Source organism: Ranitomeya imitator, chromosome 1 (assembly GCF_032444005.1).
Source record: "Ranitomeya imitator isolate aRanImi1 chromosome 1, aRanImi1.pri, whole genome shotgun sequence".
In the NCBI taxonomy this organism is placed as follows: Eukaryota; Metazoa; Chordata; class Amphibia; order Anura; family Dendrobatidae; genus Ranitomeya; species Ranitomeya imitator.
Genome location: NC_091282.1, coordinates 145,102,469 through 145,126,581, shown reverse-complemented (window position 1 = coordinate 145,126,581; position 24,113 = coordinate 145,102,469). Strand labels below are relative to the sequence as shown.

At 38.4% G+C, this 24,113-nt stretch overlaps 1 long non-coding RNA gene across 1 annotated transcript in view; it reads right to left on the bottom strand.

Annotated features, from left to right (window-relative positions):
* The window catches only part of LOC138657652 (uncharacterized), a 72,808-nt gene extending 48,977 nt beyond the window's left edge, over positions 1-23,831 (bottom strand). The window contains exon 1 of the long non-coding RNA XR_011317111.1: positions 22,891-23,831. This is a non-coding gene — a long non-coding RNA (uncharacterized lncRNA). The remainder of the gene's footprint in view (positions 1-22,890) is intronic.
* Between the last annotated feature and the right edge of the window lie 282 nt (positions 23,832-24,113).

The following is a 24,113-nucleotide window of genomic DNA, read 5'->3' as shown; positions in this document are numbered from 1 at the left end:
TACCTCAATTTTTGCCTCAACTGACCACAGCACCTTCTCCCAATCACTCACAGAATCATCCAGGTGTTCAATGGAAAATTTCGGTCGGGCCTGCACATGTGCCTTCTTGAGCAGAGGAACCTTGTAGGCACTGCAGGATTTTAAACCTTCACGGCATAATGGGTTACCAATAGTGTTGAGCATTCCGATACCGCAAGTATCGGGTATCGGCCGATACTTGCGGTATCGGAATTCCGAAACCGAGATCCGATACTTTTGTGATATCGGGTATCGGTATCGGATCAATAGGGATGTGTAAAATAAAGAATTAAAATAAAAAATATTGATATGCTCACCTCTCCGGCGGCCCCTGGACATCACGCTGCTAACCGGGAGGCTTCTTTGATTAAAATGCGCGCCTTTAGGACCTGCGAATGACGTCACGGCTTCTGATTGGTCGCGTGCCGCCCATGTGACCGGCACGGGACCAATCAGAAGCCGTGACGTCATTCGCAGGTCCTCAATTCCTAGAATTAGGAGTTTAGTGAATGAGAATGACGTCGAGGCTTCTGATTGGTCGCGTGCCGCCCATGTGACTGGCACGCGACCAATCAGAAGCCGCGACGTCATTCTCATTCACAAAAACTCCTAATTCTAGGAATTAAGGACCTGCGAATGACGTCGCGGCTTCTGATTGGTCGCGTGCCGGTCACATGGGCGGCATGCGACCAATCAGAAGCCGGGACGTCATTCGCAGGTCCTAAAGGCGCGCATTTTAAACAAAGAAGCCTCCCGGTTAGCAGCGTGATGTCCAGGGGCCGCCGGAGAGGTGAGCATATCAATATTTTTTATTTTAATTCTTTATTTTACACATCCCTATGGATCCCAGGGCCTGAAGGAGAGTTTCCTCTCCTTCAGACCCTGGGAACCATGAGAATACCTTCCGATACTTGATGTCCCATTGACTTGTATTGGTATCGGATATCGGTATCGGCGATATCCAATATTTTTCGGGTATCGGCCGATACTATCCGATACCGATACTTTCAAGTATCGGACGGTATCGCTCAACACTAGTTACCAATGGTTTTCTTGGTAACTGTGGTCCCAGCTTCCTTGAGATTATTAACAAGTTCCCACTCTGTAGTTTTAGGCTGATCTCTCACCTTCCTCATGATCAAGGATTCCCCATGAGGTGATATTTTTCATGGTGCCCCAGATCGATGTCGATTGACAGTCATTTTGTATTTCTTCCATTTTCTTACTATTGTACCAACATTTTTCTCCGGCATCTTGCTTATGGTTTTGTAGCCCATTCCAGCTTTGGGCAGGTCTATGATCTTGTCCCTGACATCCTTAGAAAGCTCTTTGGTCTTGCCCATGTTGTAGAGATTAGAGTCTGACTGATTAATTGAGTCTGTGAACAGGAGTCTTTTATAAAGGTGACTATGTGAGACAGCTGTCTTTAATGCAGGTAACAAATTGATTAGGAGCGTCCAACTGGTCTGTAGGAGCCAGAACTCTTAATGGTTGGTAGAGGATCAAATACTTATTTTTCACTGCAAAATGCAAGTAAATTTATATAATTTATACAATTTGATTTTCTGGATTTTATTTTTGGTATTCTATCTCTCAATGTTAAAATTAACCTACCCTTAAAATTATAGACTGTTTATGTCTTTGTCAGTGGGCAAACTTACAAAATCAGCAAGGGATCAAATACTTATTTCCCCCACTGTAGGTAAATACACATATGCTTTTAGCACTGTGAGATGTGTGAAAAACTCAGCCTATATTGTGCCCCAAAAGATAAGGCATTTGATCAATCAATTGCCATATTACCAATATTAAGGAAGATTTAGTCTGGCCTATGGCAGATTTGTCAATGGTGTAAAATTAAGACCAACGTGGGTCTAATAAATTTTAACTGCAAGTGTGGTTTAGGCCATTTACCCATTGTGCTCTCAGGGCCCATTTGGCAGGAGGTCCAAATGTATATGCCAAATGCATAGAGAAACATATGAAATTGTATGCCAGATAGAAATGTGAAAAGCTGATTTTAAGGCTGTGTTGTCAGTTCCATATGACATGTCTGTATGCTGCCAAAAGTGAGACTAGAGACTAATTTTTTACAGCGGCAGTGGAATACAGTGCGGAAGGATACATTCTTCCCGTCATTTTATTCCTGGAGCCCCTAGAGAGCGGTCGCATCAGCTGATGCTGCCGTTCTCCACAGGAGATCATCGTGGGACACTCGTGGATTTCTGTGGATCAGGGAGTATATTGTTTGTTTGTTATTTTCATATTTTTTACAGATGACACTGGCTTCGGGGATCAAAGTGACAAGTGATGGTGAGTATGTACTCTATGTTATATGTACTCTATGTCTATATGTATGTATTGTATGTAATGTATGTATGTATTGTATGTAGTATGTATGTAGTATGCATGTATGTAGTATGTACAGTACAGACCAAAAGTTTGGGCACACCTTCTCATTTAAAGATTTTTCTGTATTTTCATGACTATGAAAATTGTAAATTCACACTGAAGGCATAAAAACTATGAATTAACACATGTGGAATTATATACTTAACAAAAAAGTGTGAAACAACTGAAAATATGCCTTATATTCTAGGTTTTTGAAAGTAGCCACCTTTTGCTTTGATGACTGCTTTGCACACTCTTGGCATTTTCTTGATGAGCTTCAAGAGGTAGTCACCGGAAATGGTTTTCACTTCACAGGTGTGCCCTGTCAGGTTTAATAAGTGGAATTTCTTGCCTTATAAATGGGGTTGGAACCATCAGTTGTGTTGAGCAGAAGTCTGGTGTATGCACAGCTGATAGTCCTACTGAATAGACTGTAAAGAAAAACGAGTGGCCATCATTACTTTAAGAAAATGAAGGTCAGTCAGTCCAAAAAATTGGGAAAACTTTGAAAGTGTTCCCAAGTGCAATTGCAAAAACCATCAAGCAATACAAAGAAACTGGCTCACATGAGGACCACCCCAGGAAAGGAAGACCAAGAGTGACCTCTGCTTCTGAGGATAAGTTTATCTGGCTTCAGAAATCGCAGGTTAACAGCAGCTCAGATTAGAGACCAGGTCAATGCCACACAGAGTTCTAGCAGCAGACACATCTCTACAGCAACTATTAAGAGGAGACTTTGTGCAGCAGGCCTTCATGGTAAAATAGCTGCTAGGAAACCACTGCTAAGGACAGGCAACAAGCAGAAGAGACTTGATTTGGCTAAAGAACACAAGGAATGGACATTAGACCAGTGGAAATCTGTGCTTTAGTCTGATGAGTCCAAAGTTAAGATCTTTGGTTCCAACCACTGTCTTTGTGCGATGCAGAAAAGGTGAACGGATGGACTCTGCATGCCTGGTTCCCACCGTGAAGCTTGGAGGAGGAGGTGTGATGGTGTGGGGTGCTTTGCTGGTGACACTGTTGGGGATTTATTCAAAATTGAAGGCATACTGAACCAACATGGCTACCACAGCATCTTGCAGCGGCATGCTATTTCATCCAGTTTTCGTTTAGTTGGACCATCATTTATTTTTCAACAGAACAATGACCCCAAGCACACCTCTAGGCTGTGTAAGGGCTATTTGACCAAGAAGGAGAGTGATGGGGTGCTATGCCAGATGACCTGACCTCCACAGTCACCAGACCTAAACCCAATTGAGATGGTTTGGGGTGAGCTGGATCGTAGAGTGAAGAAAAAAGGGCCAACAAGTACAAGATTGTTAGAAGACAATTTCCGATGACTACCTCTTGAAGCTTATCAAGAGAATGCCAAGAGTGTGTAAAGCAGTCATCAAAGCAAAAGGTGGCTACTTTGAAGAACCTAGAATGTAAGACATATTTTCAGTTTCACACTTTTTTGTTAAGTATATAATTCCTCGTGTTAATTCATAGTTTTGATGCCTTCAGTGTGAATTTACAGTTTTCATTGTCATGAAAATACAGAAAAATCTTTAAATGAGGTGTGTCCAAACTTTTGGTCTGTACTGTATGTAAGTAGTATGTGTGTAGTATGTATGTTGTATATATGTAGTATGTTTTATGCTGTATGTATGTACTATGTATGAAGTATGTATGTAGTATGTATGTTGTCTGTATGTATGTAGTATGTATGTACTGTATATACTCGAGTATAAGCCGACCCGAGTATAAGCCGACCCCCCTAATTTTGCCACAAAAAACTGGGAAAACTTATTGACTCGAGTATAAGCCTAGGGTGGAAATGCAGCATTTACCGGTGAATTTCAAAAATAAAAATAGATCATTATTTCCCCATAGCTGTGCCATATAGTGCTCTGCACCGTTCATATTGCCCCATATCTGTGCCCCATATATGCTCTGCACCATTCATTTTTGCCCAATATCTGTGCCCCATACAGTGCTCTGCACTGTTCATATTGCCCCATAGATGCTGCACAGATGCCCCATATAGTGCTCTGCAGCGTTCATTGTGCCCAATAGATGCTGCACAGATGCCCCATATATTGCTCTGCAGCGTTCATTGTGCCCCATAGATGCTGCACAGATGCCCCATATATTGCTCTGCAGCGTTCATTGTGCCCCATAGATGCTGCACAGATGCCCCATATATTGCTCTGCAGCGTTCATTGTGCCCCATAGATGCTGCACAGATGCCCCATATAGTGCTGTGTGCCGTTCATATTGTCCAATAGATGCTGCACATATGCCCCATATAGTGCTCTGCAGCGTTCATTGTGCCCCATAGATGCTGCACAGATGCCCCATATATTGCTCTGCAGCATTCATTGTGCCCCATAGATGCTGCACAGATGCCCCATATATTGCTCTGCAGCGTTCATTGTGGCCCATAGATGCTGCACAGATGCCCCATATAGTGCTGTGTGCCGTTCATATTGCCCCATAGATGCTGCACAGATGCCCCATATAGTGCTGTGTGCCGTTCATATTGCCCCATAGATGCTGCACAGATGCCCCATATAGTGCTGTGTGCCGTTCATATTGCCCCATAGATGCTGCACAGATGCCCCATATAGTGCTGTGTGCCGTTCATATTGCCCCATAGATGCTGCACAGATGCTCCATATAGTGCTGTGTGCCATTCATATTGCCCCATAGATGCTGCACAGATGCCCCATATAGTGCTCTGCAGCGTTCATTGTGCCCCATAGATGCTGCACATAAATCTGTGCCATGGCCGCTGCTGCTGCAATAAAAAAAAAAACACATACTCACCTCTCTTGATTGCAGCTCCCAGCGTCTCGTTCCGGTGTCTCCCCGCTCTGACTGATCAGGCAGAGGGTGCCGCGCACACTATATGCGTCATCGCGCCCTCTGACCTGAACAGTCAGAGCGCAGACGCCGGGAAGATGGAGCGGCGCCCGGCGGCTGGAACGTGGACAGGTAAATATAACATACTCACCTAGTCCCAGCGATCCTCGCGCTGTCCCTGCCTTCCTCCCCGTCTTCTGTGCTGCAGCCTCTTCCTGTCAGCTGTCAGCGGTCACCGGCACCGCTGATTAGAGAAATGAATACGCGGCTCCACCCCTATGGGAGGTGGAGCCGCCTATTCATTTCTGTAATGAGCGGTCCCACGTGACCACTGAAGAGGGGAAGAAGCTGCAGCACAGAAGACGGGGAGGAAGGCAGGGACAGCGCGAGGATCGCTGGGACTAGGTAAGTATGCCTCAGCGCCCTCACCCCCTCACCCGCCGACCGCATCGCTACCGTGACTCGAGTATAAGCCGAGAGGGGCACTTTCAGCCCAAAAATTTGGGCTGAAAATCTCGGCTTATACTCGAATATATACGGTATGTTGTATGTATGTAGTATGTATGTTGTATGTAGTATGCATGATGTATGTGGTATGTATGTTGTATGTATGTAGTATGTATGAATGTAGTATGTATGTATGTAGTATGGTATGTATGTTGTGTGTATGTAGTATGTATGTAGTATGTATGTTGTATGTAGTATGTATGTTGTATGTATGTATGTAGTATGCATGTAGTATGTAGGTGGTATGTATGTACTGTATGTAGCATTTATGTAGTATGTTTGTATGTAGTATGTATGTATGTATGTAGTATGTATGTAGCATGTTGTATATAGTATGTATGTGTGTGGGTTTTTTTTACATTCAACACATTAGCCGGATGATGGGACTACTACTGTCCCATCATTGTCTAATGTGTCAATCACTGTCATTGTAGCAGGCATAGCCCGATGGGACTTGTTGTCCCATCGGACGATGCCAGCACACACACACACAAACCCAGGTAGGCCCGTCCAGACCCCCGGCAGCCCGCAGACCCCCGTCAGGCCCGCACAGACCCCCGGCAGCCCGCACAGATCCCCGGCAGGCCCGCACAGACCCCCAGCAGGCCCGCACAGACCCCGGCAGCCTGCACAGACCCTCGGTAGGCCCATACAGACCCCCGGCAGGCCCGCACAGACCCCCGGCAGGCCCATACAGACCCCTGGCAGGCCCATACAGACCCTCGTCAGGCTTGCACAGGCCCCCGGCAGCCCACATAGACCCCCAGCAGGCCCGCACAGACCCCCAGCAGCCCGCACAGACCCCCGGCAGACCCGCACAGACCCCCAGCAGCCTGCACAGACCCCCAGCAGGCCCGCACAGACCCCCGGCGGGCCCGCACAGACCCCCGGCAGGCCCGCACAGACCCCCGGCAGGCCCGTACAGACCCCCGGCAGGCCCACACACACCCCCCATGGTCATGCACAGACCCCACCCACACACACAGACACACAGTCTCCGCCCACACCATTATAGTGCATCATTGCATTATATGAACTTCCGATTCCGGTATTCGATATCTTAAAAGTATCGGAACTCAGTATCGGAAATCCGATACGGCGAATATCGTCCGATACCCGATATTTGCAGTATCAGAATGCTCAACACTACTAGTGAGGCTGGGAACTAGTGGGTTAATATCTGTGCTGCCAGAAGTCCAGTGATGAGCAGGAGACAAGACATGTAGAAATGTGGTTTAGTGGTGGACGCTTTTGAAAGTGACACACTTCTTCATCTGGACAAACAAGAATGACTTTACAACCCCCTCAGGTGAGCAAAACTGGCTTTTATCTCCCTGCTCTTTGTTGGGTAAGACCCTATTGCACTTATTGTCAATCCAGTTTCTCTTGCTCATCTTGTGTAAACTTTGCAGACCAACCTGCTGCAGTAAAGATGCACTGAAAAAGGCTGTTTTTGTTACCACTTACTGTATGTAAGAAAAAATATTACACTGCCCAAATGTTACACTACTGATGCAAAAACTAGAATTTCCATATACCTCACAATTAATTTAAATGCGTTTACTTCTGATCTTTTTGCATTTTAATTGCATCTTTATTTTTTTGCACATTTATATGGATTGTGAAATCTCTAACCAAATCAAAACCTTATATATATGTGACCGAACAATCTATCGTTCAAGTCTTAAAGTAGGATTACAAAAAACCTGTAAACTAAAAGGTCAATAAAGTTTATAGGAAAAAAAAATTGCATGTAAAAAAAAAGTTTTTTTCTTCATAAAATCCTTAATTATGAGATAAATAGAAATGAAAAGTAGACATAATTAATATCCTCACATCACTAATAAATGAAGTATTAAATTGTGTTATTTACTGTCCTAAGTTAGAAAATAAAAAATAATGCTACAATTTCTAATTCTGGTTTTATCTGCCTCAAAAAAAAAATCCATCATAGAACGTTCACAAATCACTTCATTGAGAGGTAGCAACAACATTTCATCTTGTCCTGTAACAAGCACTCAAAGAGATATGTTAATGAAAAATGATGATGTGTATTTTAGAATCTTGCAAAATAAATTGTGTTTTCCAAAGTATTAATTGTGCAAAGTATTAAAATATATTTGGTATTGCTGTAATCATATATATATGTAATAAAAGAAAAATAAAAAGTGGAGATTTAAGAAGCAAACATAAATTAAAATGCTGCGTTCTAAAGGTCCAAAAGAGCTGAGTTGTTAATTAGTTACACATAAATACAGTGTATTATACTAATTGAATATTTGAAATAAATTTTGTTCCTTACTTTACTGTCTATTTCTTCGATCAATATTAGTCATGTTCCAATATGGATTTAGTTTATTGGTGGAAGCTAACCTTTATCAGTGAAGCCTCTGAACAATTATCTGAGAGCATTTAGCAAAAGTGGTTGAAGAGGACCAGCATTGGGGTAACTATAGTAGGTGCAGAAGTTGCAGTCTCATTAGGGCTCTAGAGCCCATTTGTGAAATCCAATTCTATTAAAAGGGTTATCCAGGACTTTGCATATTTTCTCCTATGTAGCTAACTACCTGTTTGTTTTGGCCAGCGCTAATATCCTCCGTCTCAGAGCTGTCAATGACCGCTCCTACTGGTGTTCTGCAGCTTCCAGTGATGTCACTTCGACAGAGCAGCTTCTTCTCTTCTGCTCTTCTCTGTTGACAGGGTGTCATTGCCAATGTCACATGTCATCATCAGTGATGTGATGTCCCATCAACAGAGAAAACCAGAAAAGGATTGGCTGCTCTGTTGATAAGAGGTCAAATGTAGTAGCAGAGTCACCGGTCTGTGATGGTTCTAAGACTGGAGAGGTTAATGCCGGGCAGAAAAAGCATGTAGTTAGTAACTATCTCCCTGTAAGTTCTTAGTCACATGGGGAAAAATAGGCAAATTTCCGGAAAACTCCTTTAATGGCCTGTGATATTTGGGAGACTTGTTGGAGATTTTGCATTAAACCACATAAGCACCAAATTTCGACACAGCCTGTCAGATCTCTTGGTATGACTATTTTAGCATGTATTTAAATTCTCTTTTCATACCACTAAGAGTTGAGCTGCTTCCACTTTATTCCTCCAGGAAATTTATTAATAGTCAACTTAGTCTTAAAAGGTATGGAAGGTGTGTGTCTGCACACTTTCAAAATATTGCTGACAATGTCAGACTATGTAGGGCCACATCTCTTTGATATAGGGGTTTGGTAATACCCATTTGTCAAAGGAATTAAAGAGAAGTAATTTCTCATAATTGAAAATAAGTACTTAAAGGGTACCTGTCACCTGAATTTGGCGGGACCTGTTTTCGTCATATGGGCGGAGTTTTCAGGTGGTTGATTCACCCTTTCCTTACCCACTGGCTGCATGCTGGCCGCAATATTGGATTGAAGTTCATTCTCTGTCTTCCGTAGTACACACCTGCGCAAGGCAAGATTGGTTCCCTTTAACCCTTCCACGCCAGAGCCTGTTTTTGCTTTAATGACTGGGACAATTTTTACAATTCTGATTAGTGTCACTTTATGAGGTAATAATTTTGGAATGCTTCAACATATCTCAGTGATTCTGAGACTGTCTTTTCGTGACATATTGTATTTCATGATAGTGGTAACATTTGTTTGATATATCTTGCATTCATTTCTGACAATATTGGAAATTTGGTAAAAATTTCACAATTTTCAAACTTTTTACTTTTATGCCCTTAAATCAGAGAGTTATGCCACACAAAATAGTTCATAAATAACATTAACCACATGTCTACTTTGCATCAGCACAATTTTTGAGACCTATTTTTTTTTTGTTACGAAGTTAGAAAGGGTTAAAAGTTGATCAGCAATTTCTCGTGTTTCCATAAAAGTAACAAAACCATTCTTGTTTGGACCACATCATATTTGAAGTCACTTTGAGGGGCCTGTATGACAAAAAATACCCAAAAGTAACACCATTCTAAAAACTGTACCCCAAAAGGTGCTCAAAACCACATTCAAGAAGTTTATTAACCCTTTTGGTGCTTCAGAGGAATTAATGGAATGTGGAAGAAATAATGAACATTTAACTTTTTCCCACAAAAATGTTATTTTAGCCTACATTTTTGATTTTCAAAAGGGTAGTAAAAAAAATGGTCAAAAATATGTTGTGCAATTTCTCTTGAGTTTGGGCGCACGCAGGGCTCAGAACGGAAGAAGCGCCATTTGACATATGGAATACAAAAACGGATGGAATCGATAGCTTATGCCATGTCATATTTAGAGAGTCCCTGAGGTGCTTAAACAGTTGAAAACCCTCACAAGTGACCCCATTTTGGAAACTAGACCCCTCAATGAATTTTCTAATGTTGAGCAGTAAAAATAAAAAAAAAATCAAATTTTTCCCACAAAAATGTTTTGAGCCCTTTTTTTTTTATTTTCACAAGCGTAACAGGAGAAAATGGATTCCAAAATGTTCTGCTATATTTCCTGAGTACACTGAAAACCCAGAATTTGTTGGAAAATGTCTTCTTGGGCGCATGGCAGGGCTGGAAAAGGGAATGGGCATTATTTTGGCTGAAATAGGTTGCGGATACCAAGTCATATTTGAAGAGCCCCTGACGTGCCAAAACTGCAGAAATCCCTACAAGTGATCCCATTTTGGAAACTATACTTATCAATGAATTCATCTAGTGAAGCAGTGAGCAATTTTAACCCTCAGGCGATTTACAAACTTGTATAACATTTTTACTATTTTTTCCACTAAAATGTTGCTTTGACCCCAAGTTTGCAATTTTCAAAAAGGGTAATAGGAGAAAATGAACAGTACAATGTGTTACGCAATTTCTCTTGGGTCCATCAGTACCCCATAAGTGGTCAAAAACTACTTTTGATGCACAGTGCAAAGCTCAGAAAGGAAGGAACGCCATATTATAGTGCAGATTTTGCTGCACTGGTTTGAGGGTGCCATGGCACATTGGCAGAGCCGTTGGAGTTTCAGAGCAGCAGAAACCCCCATAAGTGACCCAATTTTACAAAATAAATCTCTTAATGAATTCATCTAGGAGTGCACTTATCATATTGACAGCACAGGTGTGTCACAGAATTTAATTCCAATGGGCAAGGAGGAAAGAAAAAAATAATTACCTTTTTGCCACAAAAAATTGTTTAAGCCCCAGATTTTTCATTTTCACAAAGCGTTCTCACAATTTTTGCTGAATGTGGCAATACCTCAGATGTGACTGTACAGTATTGCATAGCCACACAGCGTGACTTGGGAGGGAAGGAGTGCTGTTTGACTCTTGGAGAACAAATTATTATAGTGTAGTTTGCAGACTCCATATACAGAGCCACTAAGTGCCAGAAGAATAGGATTACCCCTCAAGTGACACCATTTTGGAAATTACACCCTTCTGGGAATTTATCTACAGGTGTAATGACGATTTAGACTCCATAAGTGCTTTGGATGCTGCTGAGTGATAAATGCAAACTGCCACTGCAGTGACCAGTACATTGTAGTGACCAGTACATTGTAGTGACCAGTATGTTGCAGTGACCAGTACATTGTAGTGACCAGTACATTATGCCCAGCTCATGCTTTTGGAGACAAATAAATTAGGCATTCTCTCATTGCTACAGAAATGCCAAACATGTGGATTGGGCACATTGTGGCACTCAGAAGGGAGGGAGGGTGGCATTTGTATTTGGGAGAGTAAAATTTGTTGGATTTCTTTTGGGAGGTGAGGACCCATAGCACTTGTACAGAGCTTTTGTACTATCAGTAACATGGAAGCCCCTTATATATTTCTGTTAACATATGACAAACATTGAGTGCATTGAGTCTTAAAAAACAAAATATTACAATAAGGCCTAATTCGTATGTGAAGAAAAAAAGACTAATTTTCACTCCTGTTTTAGATTTACATTTTTCTCAGTGTGCCAATTATTACCATCCATGTTTCACTTTGCACAGTTGGCATAATTTTTTTATTTATGTCTACTTATATTGTGCCATTAATTTCACAGCACTTTTCAGACATCATCACTGGGCCCATTGGGGCTCACAGTCTACATTCCCTATCAGTATCCCACATATCCCTACCAGGAACCCACACAAACATGGGAATAATATACACATTCTTTGCAGATGTAGTCCATGGCTGAATTTGAACCCAGGACACCAGCGCTGCAAACAGTGCTAACCACTGCGCCATTGTGCTGCCCATTTTTAGTGATTCATAGACATATATGGGTAATTTTGATCCATGAGTTAGATAAAAAACAAAACAAATATGTCTCAGTGATTTTTGGGAAGATATACTGTCCCCAAAAAAACACAAATATGTGATCAGACCCATGGATTATAATAGGTACAGTATATGTTCTATCTGTGAAAAAAAAACAGCTAGAACATGTACGTGAAAAATGGACGTCTGGATATGGTGTGACGTATTTGGGTTCTTAGTGTTTTTCTTTAGCACAATTTAGTGTGGGAAAAAATGCAAGTAGTTATGAATATTCTCTATTATAAATCATTTTAGTCTCTGTAAAAAGATATGTTTGATTCACCAAGGTTAATCTGTCCTTGAATAGAGGTGTTTACATATTTTTAGGCTTTTCTAATTTCTTCTCCGCACATGATCACAGGGAAATCTATTTAAAAGAGGACCCCAATCTAGGTCAGATTTCTTAGGGTATGGTCATACATGGACGTTCTGAGGATAAATGTTCTGCAACTGCAGATATTGGCTGCAGCTTATCACATGTCTTTGAGTTGGGCACCATTACTATAGCGAGAAGTAAAGACAATTGAGAGACTGGGCAATCTCTGAGTAGCAGGGGATCAGAGACAAGAGTATCAGTTCTTTTTTATGTTATTATGACTTTTTTTAAATTCCATTAAAGATATTTCATTTTTCATGTTAAGGATATTCCAGTCTACTGCCAAATCAAGAAATTATACATTTTATATGTTATAACTTTCATACAAGTTCAAGATTTGTAATAATGTCTTGACAGCTTAAACAAAGATATGAAAGATATCCACTTTTCAACATATGGAATTATATATTGATAGTGATGTGATATTACGACTGTGATGAATGAAATATGACTAATAGAAAAAAATATTCATAAGACAATTTAAGTATAGAAAAAATATGTCACATGTGGTATAAAGTATAGGTTTACTAAATAATTTGCAAGATACTTTGTCAATTTATATATTATGAAAAACTAAACAGAGGCCCTCTACTTGGTAATTATCAGCAAAAAAGGTTCACTGGTTCTTCCTAGTTGTATCTCCCTATAATAATTCCATAGTAATTTACAATTAAAGTGACAGCTTTTAATTATCACCTTGTCAAGGTTTTTAATATTTATTGTAAAATATGGTTTCGAGGATAGTGATGTTTGGTCTCCATATGCAGTTTGAACTGTCACATTCAGATGGGACAATAAAAAAGAAAGACACAGCTGATACACAAAAGAGAACGTCTAGACAGTGCTCTCAGTCTGGCTAAATTTGGCGCTGGCAGTCCCAAAGGGATCGTGGTGTAATTGCTCTGGTATCTGTGCTCATTCTCCTTGTCAAATGGTATTTTAAATATACATCCCTCTATTTGAATATACTCGGCCCAACCCAAAATGTGTACTTTATGTTCTTAAAGGCCTTGGAAAGATCATTACGTGAGAAAAAGACATTCAGAGAAAGCAAAATATTTAAAAAAAACTCAAAAGGAAAATGTATGCAAAAAAAAGCAATCAATGATCCAACCTATAAATACAAAGCCTTATTTAGAATCTCTACTAGGTCATTAAATAGAATATCAATGCAAATAGCAACTATTCTAGTCTGATTAAAATATATCATTGGCAAATATTAATATGAGCACTGTAGGAACAATTAATAAACATAAAAAACTTAGAAAGCTTTCAAACTTCCAAATGCAAAGTAAACCTGGCATTATTATTGTTACATGGTATTATGCTGATATTTATGTTATATTATAAGCATACCATACATTACCAGCGTAATATATATATATATATATATATATATATATATATATATATATATATATATACGTAGAGAGACAGAGTGCATATGAGTATGCAACAATTTTAAACTGACTGTGGGTAGATTGAAAGCTTCTGCTAAAGCTGACGTGAAACGCTAGGCTTTTACCAGGTTGGACTACACTGTATTGAGAAGTACTGTTGGCTATACTTTTAACCCCTTACCGGCATCGGACGTACTATACCGTCCGATGCCGGCTCCCCTGCTTTGATGCAGGGCTCCGCGGTGAGCCCGCACCAAAGCCGGGACATGTCAGCTGTTTTGAACAGCTGACATGTGCCCGTAATAGGCGCTGGCAGAATCGCGATCTGCCCGCACCTATTAACTAGTTAAATGCCGCTGTCAAACGCAGACAGCGGCATTTAACTACCGCTTCCGGCCGGGCGGCCGGAAATGACGTTATCGCCGACCCCCGTCACATGTCCGGGGGTCGGCGATGCGTCTCCATTGTAGCCATAGAGGTCCTTGAGACCTCTATGGTTACTGATTGCCCGTCGCTGTGAGCGCCACCCTGTGGTCGGCGCTCACAGCACACGTGCAATTCTGCTACATAGCAGCGATCAGCAGATCGCTGCTATGTAGCAGAGCCGATCGGCTTGTGCCTGCTTCTAGCCTCTCATGGAGGCTATTGAAGCATGGCAAAAGTTAAAAAAAAAAGTTTAAAAAAATGTGAAAAAAATAAAAAAAACATAAAAGTTTAAATCACCCCCCTTTCGCCCCAATCAAAATAAATCAATAAAAAAAATATCAAATCTACGCATATTTGGTATCGCCGCGCTCAGAATTGCCCGATCTATCAAATAAAAAAAAGTATTAACCTGATCGCTAAACAGCGTAGCGGGAAAAAAACTCGAAACGCCAGAATTACGTTTTTTTGGTCGCCGCGACATTGCATTAAAATGCAATAACGGGCGATCAAAAGAACGTATCTGCACCGAAATGCTATCATTAAAAACGTCATCTCGGCACGCAAAAAATAAGCCCTCAACTGACCCCAGATCACGAAAAATGGAGACGCTACGAGTATCGGAAAATGGCGCAATTTTTTTTTTTTTTTTTTTAGCAAAGTTTGGAATTTTTTTTCACCACTTAGATAAAAAATAACCTAGTCATGTTTGGTGTCTATGAACTCGTAATGACCTGGAGAATCATAATGGCAGGTCATTTTTAGCATTTAGTGAACCTAGCAAAAAAGCCAAACAAAAAACCAATGTGGGATTGCACTTTTTTTGCAATTTCACCGCACTTGGAATTTTTTTCCCGTTTTCTAGTACACGACATGCTAAAACCAATGATGTCGTTCAAAAGTACAACTCGTCCCGCAAAAAATAAGCCCTCACATGGCCAAATTGACGGAAAAATAAAAAAGTTATGGCTCTGGGAAGGAGGGGAGCGAAAAATGAACACGGAAAAACGAAAAATCCCCTGGTCATGAAGGGGTTAATACACGTTTATAAAAAATCTGATCTGTATACATATTTCTGAAAGGAGTCAATAGCAGATGTATACAACTGTGTAATAAACAGCATTACAAACACTCCTGCCAAAAATAACAATCATTGACTAAGGAGAAATGGAGCTAATTTTTTTTTCTGAACATTCAACCAAAATGTAGTTTTTCCCATAAATGCAAATAACTTAAATGATCTTATGCAAGTACACCATGGTAATTATTTAGTGTTCTTTTTTTATGAGATGAGCAAAATCATTTGCAAGTCCTTGGACCAGAGCCCCACAAACCTCCTCCTACCTGATTTGTAGGTACGACACGATGTCATGGATATGACGTGATGCATGCCTGATGTGGAAAAAATAATACTAAGTAGAAGGGTTACTAGGGTATGCTGACATAGGAGAAGGTTCTTGGGGCTCTGGTCTGGCACCATTGACCATTGATGTGGTCACTGGACCAGGGTCATGTAAATCTTTTTTGCTCATCCCTAAAGCCTAGCATTTTGCTGCGCTTTGATAAGTACCAACCACTGTTTTTATCTGCTGAAACCACCTACCAATCTGGTATACTCATTCCATACAAGCCGACAAAAATTAAAGAGGGTTCTAAAAAAAATTAGTTCTTAGAGAAAGTTAATCAAAATGATTAGCTAATGATCATTCTTGTGTATGTTTTTTTTCAGTCTCCTCACCTTAAAATATCTCCACTCAAAGCAATTATGATTTAAGAGAACTGAAATATTGGATGCTGGTCCGCTAAGCCAAGTTTGCACTTATCTATAGATATTAAATGAATCTTGTTTGCTGATATTGGCTGGTTCAGTAGGGCCACAATACCATGTTTTCATTGTATAAACCCCTTTTCTTGTAGACTGTAAGTTGATGATCTCTGGTATCTTCTCTACTTATATAACTTATTGCATAGAGAAATTTGACAGTTTTTGATGAAGACTACATCCAATATCCACATAATACAAGTATTGCTTAAACTGTTAATACGTGGCTCACACAACCACTATGAAGAGGTCTTTTTTTAAATGTTCTAAACTCATTTTCACTAATATCTTCCATTCTTGTTAGGTATTCTGTGCTTATAGTTATTAGTCAGACAAGGTGGTGTGAGTGCAAAGAATTATAGAGTATTAGGATTATGTATTGTCTTATTTCATACCAATCTATATGATATCCGATGCTCTGAATAATAACCATTTTTTTAAATACGGTAGTTAAAACAAGTCAGAAGGCAAAATTCTCATATCAAAACCCATACATATTTCTTCATCTATGTACAAGGATATGGAAAATGTTGGATCCAAATAAATATGCTAATAGTAATTTTAATATATGTAGTAACTTTCCGAGAAACTGTTTGTGTTTCTGGCTGGTCATGCATCAAAGCTGTTGATTATAACCATGTAGAAATAAAATTCTAGCAACATATTTCTCCAGAGGGATATTTTGTAGAGATTTTGTTAGCCCTGAAGGAATTAAAAATATTTCAAGTTAGCCCAAACATAAAAAAAACTATGTCAATACGAAGCCTAAGCTTTTAAGATCTTTCCCTTCTTAGGCAAATCTCAAGAATTATTATACATGGTGAGATATCAAAGAAAACAAACTTAAAATGTACAAGTTTTAATGCAACCCAATGGAACTAGAAGCTGCTTTTAAATTAATCCAAAGGGACAAAACGGGAAACTGCAGAGCTAAAAAGAAAAAAGGTATAAAAATAGGCATTTAAACTCTTACGTCCAAAACATCTAAGTGAACAAACATTATGAATGCAGTTTAGTTTCTAGATCATCAACACAGTAGGGAACCAGGATTACCACTTTTATACAATGCAAACAGGCATTTCAAAATTTTGTTTTCTAAAATGACTTTTCTAAATTGATTGTATTTAGAGTAAACCTGATTTATGCCAAAAATCCATTTCTTAAAGATCTACATCTGCCTGGAGCGGTCTTAATTTCAGCATAAAAAAAAATGAAAAATACGCTTTTGACTGTTTTTGTCATCAATTTTTTTCTCTAAAATCGGGACCTTATGGATGTTTTCACCATACCGAATGTCTCCTTATGAGAGCTTTTAGGTATTAACTGGATTAAAATGAATTTATTTATAAAAAGTCTCTTTTCAGCCAAACTAATGTGCATTTGAATTGATCCAAGGTTGTTTTTGTGTGTGATAAATTACAATAAAATGGCCTTATGTCTGGAAAGTGTGTGTGTGTGGTGTAGAGAGGAGGAGATTCTGTTGTAGTGTCTGAGGCAGCCTGGCCTATTATTTGCGCTATTTGACATTGAGATGCAGTTTTTTGTTGTTTTGCGCTATGGTAAATAGTCTGGGATCCAGAGTTTACGTTGAAGTACAAGGAGAAAAAGTGTTAGTTGTGAGAATTTCCTCTCCTGCCCTGTCTTCACATATAGTTCATGGGGGTTTGTCTGCAGCTGCCCCTCTTATAATTTGAATAGGGCGAGGGGGGCTGTTTTTTGGGTAGGGGAGGGAGAAAAACTCTGAATACCGTTCCTAATAAGAGATGAGGCATATTGAAAACTATATTAAATTACCCTGATTAACAATTTAGCCACGAACAGGGGAGCTTTGGGAAATCTGTATAGGCAAGACTGGGAGCTATTCATGCTAGCAGCAAAGAGGTCAAAAGGTTTCAGAAGTTCACATGCTCGGAGCCTTTGTTATGCTAACAGACAATCTCAAATCAGCTGCCAAGTGGAGTGTAAAATATAAATGATTCCTTGAGAACTTCCAATAAGTTGTCACTTTTCCTCTGCAAATACCAGGACAGTCTGATCATTTATTGCACGCCCTGTTTTATTGTCATTGGGAGTCTGCTGATTAAATCTCTACTTCCAAAAACCAATTTCAAGAAAAATGCCTGACAGCAAAACCCACCACAAAGTCAAGCTTTTATAAAAAATTATATAAATAATAAAGAAATAAGGTTTAATTATAATTACTTTTTTTGTGAATGTGGAGAAGCTCTTGTTTTAAAAGGAACATTCTGCCCCTTCTGTGAGGAAGAGAGGTCATAAAATGTCAGTCAAAATCTAGACAGCACCCCGTCTAGGTCTAGACTATATATATTTTTTCCCATGCCTCCGATTTAGAAAATTTGCATATTGAAGAAAGAGGTGCACAAAACTTTCAAAATCCATAAACAATCAAGGATATTTAAAAAAAAACAAAAAACACGCTAATAAAAAAAAGTAGGTAAAATATAATGATGAAAATAATGTGCTTATATCAAGTGGATATTAGCCAATGCTTGTATTTTCCTTTTTTATGATAAACAGGAATGCAATGAAATCTTAAAAAGTGAATAATGCAAAGAGATAGGGAGAAAATGTCAGGAAAGAGTTAAAGACACTTCTAGGAATAAATTGCTCTATTAGAAAGTGCTGTTTTCATTCTGGGTAAGTAAAAGAAAAGATGAAAGGATGCGGCATACTAATTAATCCCCAACACTGACATCAGAGAGAAATAACAATAATGTGCATGCAATTTCAGTAGTAAAGAAGAGGAGGACTACTATAATAATAATGAGACGAATGGTAATAATATATACATGTATGCATTTTATGAATTATACATACATATATATATGTATATACATATATATATATATATATATATATATATACACACACATACATATATATATATAAATAAACATATGCATGTTTATATATATCACAGTAGAAATATTATTGTAGAAATACAAATCAATGAATTAATAGATGTCAAAGACTTTACTGAATTTGCAGGAGATGATCAAAGACCTATTTCGTATATACTACAGTAACATTAGTAGTATTCACATTACATTAATACTCACTTTAAAACACAAAAGTACATTAAACTAAGCAACACACAAAATGAACATTTAGGCATGGGAGCCATTCATCTTTACTGAATTACTTCTGGATTGAACCTGCTTAATTACTTATGTATTTCAACATAAGAATGAACTATTTAAAATGAAACAAAGACCAATGGTATACATCAGAAAAGGAGCTCAGATTTATGTAAAAATGTAGAAATTATGTAGTAACAGAACTATCGGAAATTACACATTTATTACTGTAAGTCAACACTAGGCATAATACTTTTTAAATCATTGTGTTAATTGTTGCCAGCACTATTTCCTTATTAATGATCTCTATCACTAATTTTGCTTTCAATTACTAGTTCAACAGATCACAATATGTATTGGAAAAAAAAAACATTTTTTTTAACAAAACACAAGCCAAAATCTAATATTTTTTATTCAATTTTGCAGTTTCTGTTCCATATTAACATTTAAGTAGCAATGGTAATCTGAATTAAAGAAATTGGTATTTCAGCTAATCTAAAGTACACCTGTCTTGTAAAGAGATGATACAGCACTGAATATAGATGGACTTTTATCAGTTAAAAAAAAAAAAAAATTACCTGTTTTTTAATTACAAACATATTTTTTTAATTATACTTTTTTTTATAATCTGGGCATTTTATTTGAAACATTTTATCATTCTCTTTTTAATCTGTTGAACTGTAATGCATTGTAATGATATAATGCACAGAAGAACTGAGACATGATACATATATATATATATATATATATATATACACACACACACACACACAAGTGCTTCTCACTATATTAGAATATCATCAAAAATTTATTTTATTTCAGTTCTTCAATACAAAAAAGTGAAACTCATATTACATAGAGTCATTAAAAACAGAGTGATCTGATTCAAGTGTTTATTTCTGTTAATGTTGATGATTATGTCTTATAGCCAATGAAAACCCAAAAGTCATTATCTTTGTAAATTAGAGTACTTTATAACACCAGCTTGAAAAATGATTTTAAAATCAGAAATGTTGGCCTACTGAAATGTATGTTCAGTAAATGCACTCAATACTTGGTCGGGGCTCCTTTTGAATCAATTACTGCATCAATGCGGCGTGGCATGGAGGCGATCAGCCTGTGGCACTGCTGAGGTGTTATGGAAGCCCAGGTTGCTTTGATAGCAGCCTCCAGCTCATCTACATTGTTGGGTCTAGTATCTCTCATCTTCCTCTTGACAATACCCCATAGATTCTCTATGGGGTTAAGGTCAGGCGAGTTTGCTGGCCAATCAAGCACAGTGATATTGTTGTTTTTAAACCAGGTATTGGTACTTTTGGCAGTTTGGATAGGTGCCAAATCCTGCTGGAGAATGACATTTCCATCTCCAAAAAGCTTGTCAGCAAAGGGAAGCATGAAGTGCTCTAAAATTTCTTGGTAGATGGCTGCACTAACTTTAGTCTTGATAAAACACAGTGGACCTACACCAGCAGATGACATGGCTCCCCAAACCATCACTGATTGTGGAAACTTCACACTAGACCTCCAGCAGCTTGGATTGTGTTCCTCTCCACTCTTTCTCCAGGCTCTGGGAAATTGATTTCCAAAGGAAATGCAAAATTTACTTTCATATGAAAATAACACCTTGGACCACTGAGCAACAGTCCAGTTCTTTTTCTCCTTGGCCCAGGTAAGACGCTCCTGTCGTTGTCTATTGGTCAAGAGTGACTTGACACAAGGAATACGACACTTGTATCCCATGTCCTGGATACGTCTGTGTGTGGTGGCTCTTGAAGCAATGACTCCAGCAGCAGTCCACTCCTTGTGAATCTCCCCCAAAGTTTTGAATGGCCTTTTCTTAACAATGCTTTCAAGGTTGCGGTTATCCCGGTTGCTTGTGCACATTTTTCTACCACAATTTTTCCTTCCACTCAAGTTTCCATTAATATGCTTGGATACAGCACTCTGTGAACAGCCAGCTTCTTTAGCAATTACCTTTTGTGGCTTACCCTCCTTGTGGAGTGTGTCAATGACTGCCTTCTGGACATCGGTCAAGTCAGCCGTCTTCCCCATGATTATGGAGCCTACTGAAACAGACTAAGGGACCTTTTTATATGCTTAGGAAGCCTTTGCAGATGTTTTTTGTTAATTATTCTAATTTACTGAGTTAATGACTTTTGGGCTTTCATTGGCTGTAAGCCATAATCATCAACATAAACAGAGATAAACACTTGAGATAGATCACTCTGTTTGTAATGACTCTATATAATATATGAGTTTCACTTTTTGTATTGAACTGAAATAAATTAACTTTTTGAGGATATTCTAATTTAGTGAGAAGCACTTGTGCATGTACACATACACATACACACACATGTACAATTAGATATATATTAAATATAAATATAATATGCATATATACACACACATATATGTATATATAGATATAAATACATGTACACTTAAATATATATTAACTATAAATATATATACATGCATATACACACATACATATATAATATATATTCACACGTACAATTGGATATATGTATTAGATATAATAGATATAAAATGTATATATATATATTAGTAGTGTAGATGTAAAAATCTGCAGAATATGATGGCGATATAGGAATAGAAATTATTATTACTGTAATGCAATTAAATGAACATGCAATTAATTGTAAATACATATTTCTATGTATAAAATGATACTCAATTTAAGATGAATTTGATAAGATTCAAATGAATTGTCCATTCCCAATAGGTGAAAAAAAAATCTCAGGTTAACAAGCAAAATGACACATCACACCCTAAAACAAAAGGAAAAAGGCTGAGGAGCTCCATTAGGAAATATAATCAAATCCTCTAACTGACAGCCATCGGGGAGACGCAGTGAATACAAGTTAACAAGCAGGAACTGATAACATAACATTTATAGGAGGTCAGAAGTCAAATGCCAGTCAGAGGCTTTTAACCTCCTGGGTCATAAACAGGAACACGTAGTAAAAAGAAAGCAAGTTATTCATTGGGTTTTAAAGGGTGCCTATGTACTGTCCTTACTAACGACTACACAGCAGTGATGATGATCACCCCCATGCCTTGGGAATTAGGGGTATGTTTGGAAGAAAACATGAAGTAAAAACAGATCTGAGAGAAAACAACACCCTTTATTAAGATTCTCGTCTTTGCATTTCCAAGTAACAATAAGCAACGTGTAAAGATTTGCTATTTACAGTCAACAGACAGGACTGAACAATAGGCTGCCCGCAGATTCTCCTTCCCTTTCTAATGTTAATGTAGCTTTTTTTTTCTTTTGCCGAAGTGTTTTAAAAAGGATTTGATATATGCTTGGGCAATGTATAAAGATGCGTTTTCCTTATTTAATAGAAGTTGTTTGCCATTTCTTTTTTTCCAGCCCTTATCGGTACATAAATCAGAAGAGGAGAACCGTTAATAGCTGACTACTTTCTGCAGGTTGCCCATGATTGTCTTAATGGGAGTAAAACGTAAGATTCAGAGGCTCAAACAAACACCGATGTAATGAAGTAAAATTGTATTCTATATGTAAGCAACCGCTGTAACTCACAATAAAAGGGCTAAGAGGAGAGAGCTAAAATGACATGCATTATATGGAGGCCTCTCCAGGAGGAATGCTCCTTTAAATGTGGTTTAAGAAAAGCACTGGGCAAATATAAATATGATTTTAAATATTTATCACTAGTATTTTAATGACATTTGAAGTGCACTCACCTTTATTGACAGTCTGGATTCTGAAGTCCATTTGTTTCACAAAAGCCCCCCAAGCAGAAGTACAAGGACTAACTGTCTTCATTCAGTTAATGTTTAGTTAAAAAAAAAAACACCAAGCACCCTTAATCAGCATGCTGATTGCATCGTGAACTAACAAATAATTTACCACTCCAAGCATTGCATTCCATTAAAAGCTCATTAAATTTTCCCTTCTCCAATGGGAGGGTTCTGGCTGGATATGCATTCTTTTAGTACAAATTATCTCTCCACTTTCACAAAAATATGCATTTTCCCTTTTTATAACTAGAAGCTTTCACGTCCACAAATAATCATATGCTCGGCAATTTATTTGTCTTTAATGCCATCGGAATAACAATTAAAAGGCGATTGGAGGGGTTGTGATTGCAGCTTTGCTTAAACTCGGTTTTGCGCCTGGTATCCAAATATATGTTATTTATTTTTCTGTATTAATTCTTGCGATGGTTTCCATATTTTGTAGAGTCACTGGTTGGAGCATGATCAGAGAACACTACGTGAGTACAAAATGATACAAATAAAGCGTTGATTCTTCTAGGCAATAGGTAAGAAAAGGAAATGTTATGTATATAGTGAAAAACATTTTATAAATATTTTGCAAGAATATTTACAAAAGCAAAGTTACAATGGGAATATGAAACCTCTACTAACCTTATGGAGACTCAAAGTTTTCCATGCTATGGAAGACAGAAGGTCAGAAGTCAAGTGCCAGGTATAAAGTTCCTCTTTGCTATATGTTGGAGGTAAGCACCTTTAAGGATCTGTATTCACCTTGTCTTTATCCATTTAGGTTACAGGTTTAAGATGCATCTAATCATCTCATGATGTGTAAAAACTCACTTCCCTAGGCCGCTATGCTCATCTGACAAGATTTAAAGCAAAAATTGAAATCCAGCAATCGCAATAAAAGCTTAAAAAATTTACACTTAATCCAAAAACTTTAAAAATGAACTAGAAATAAAAAAAAAGGTAGGGGGGGGGGTAAAATCACATGGATGACAAGTTTCAGACCACACTGGTTACCTGGCTTACCGGTAGAAGTGAAAAAGGCTATGATCAGGAACCAGAGTTGCTCGAAACGCGTCTTACATGTGATTTTATTCACATCCCTTTATAATGTCTAGAACTTTTAAAACATTTTTAGAATAAATGTGAATTTTTAATCTTTCATTGTGATTGCTGGATTT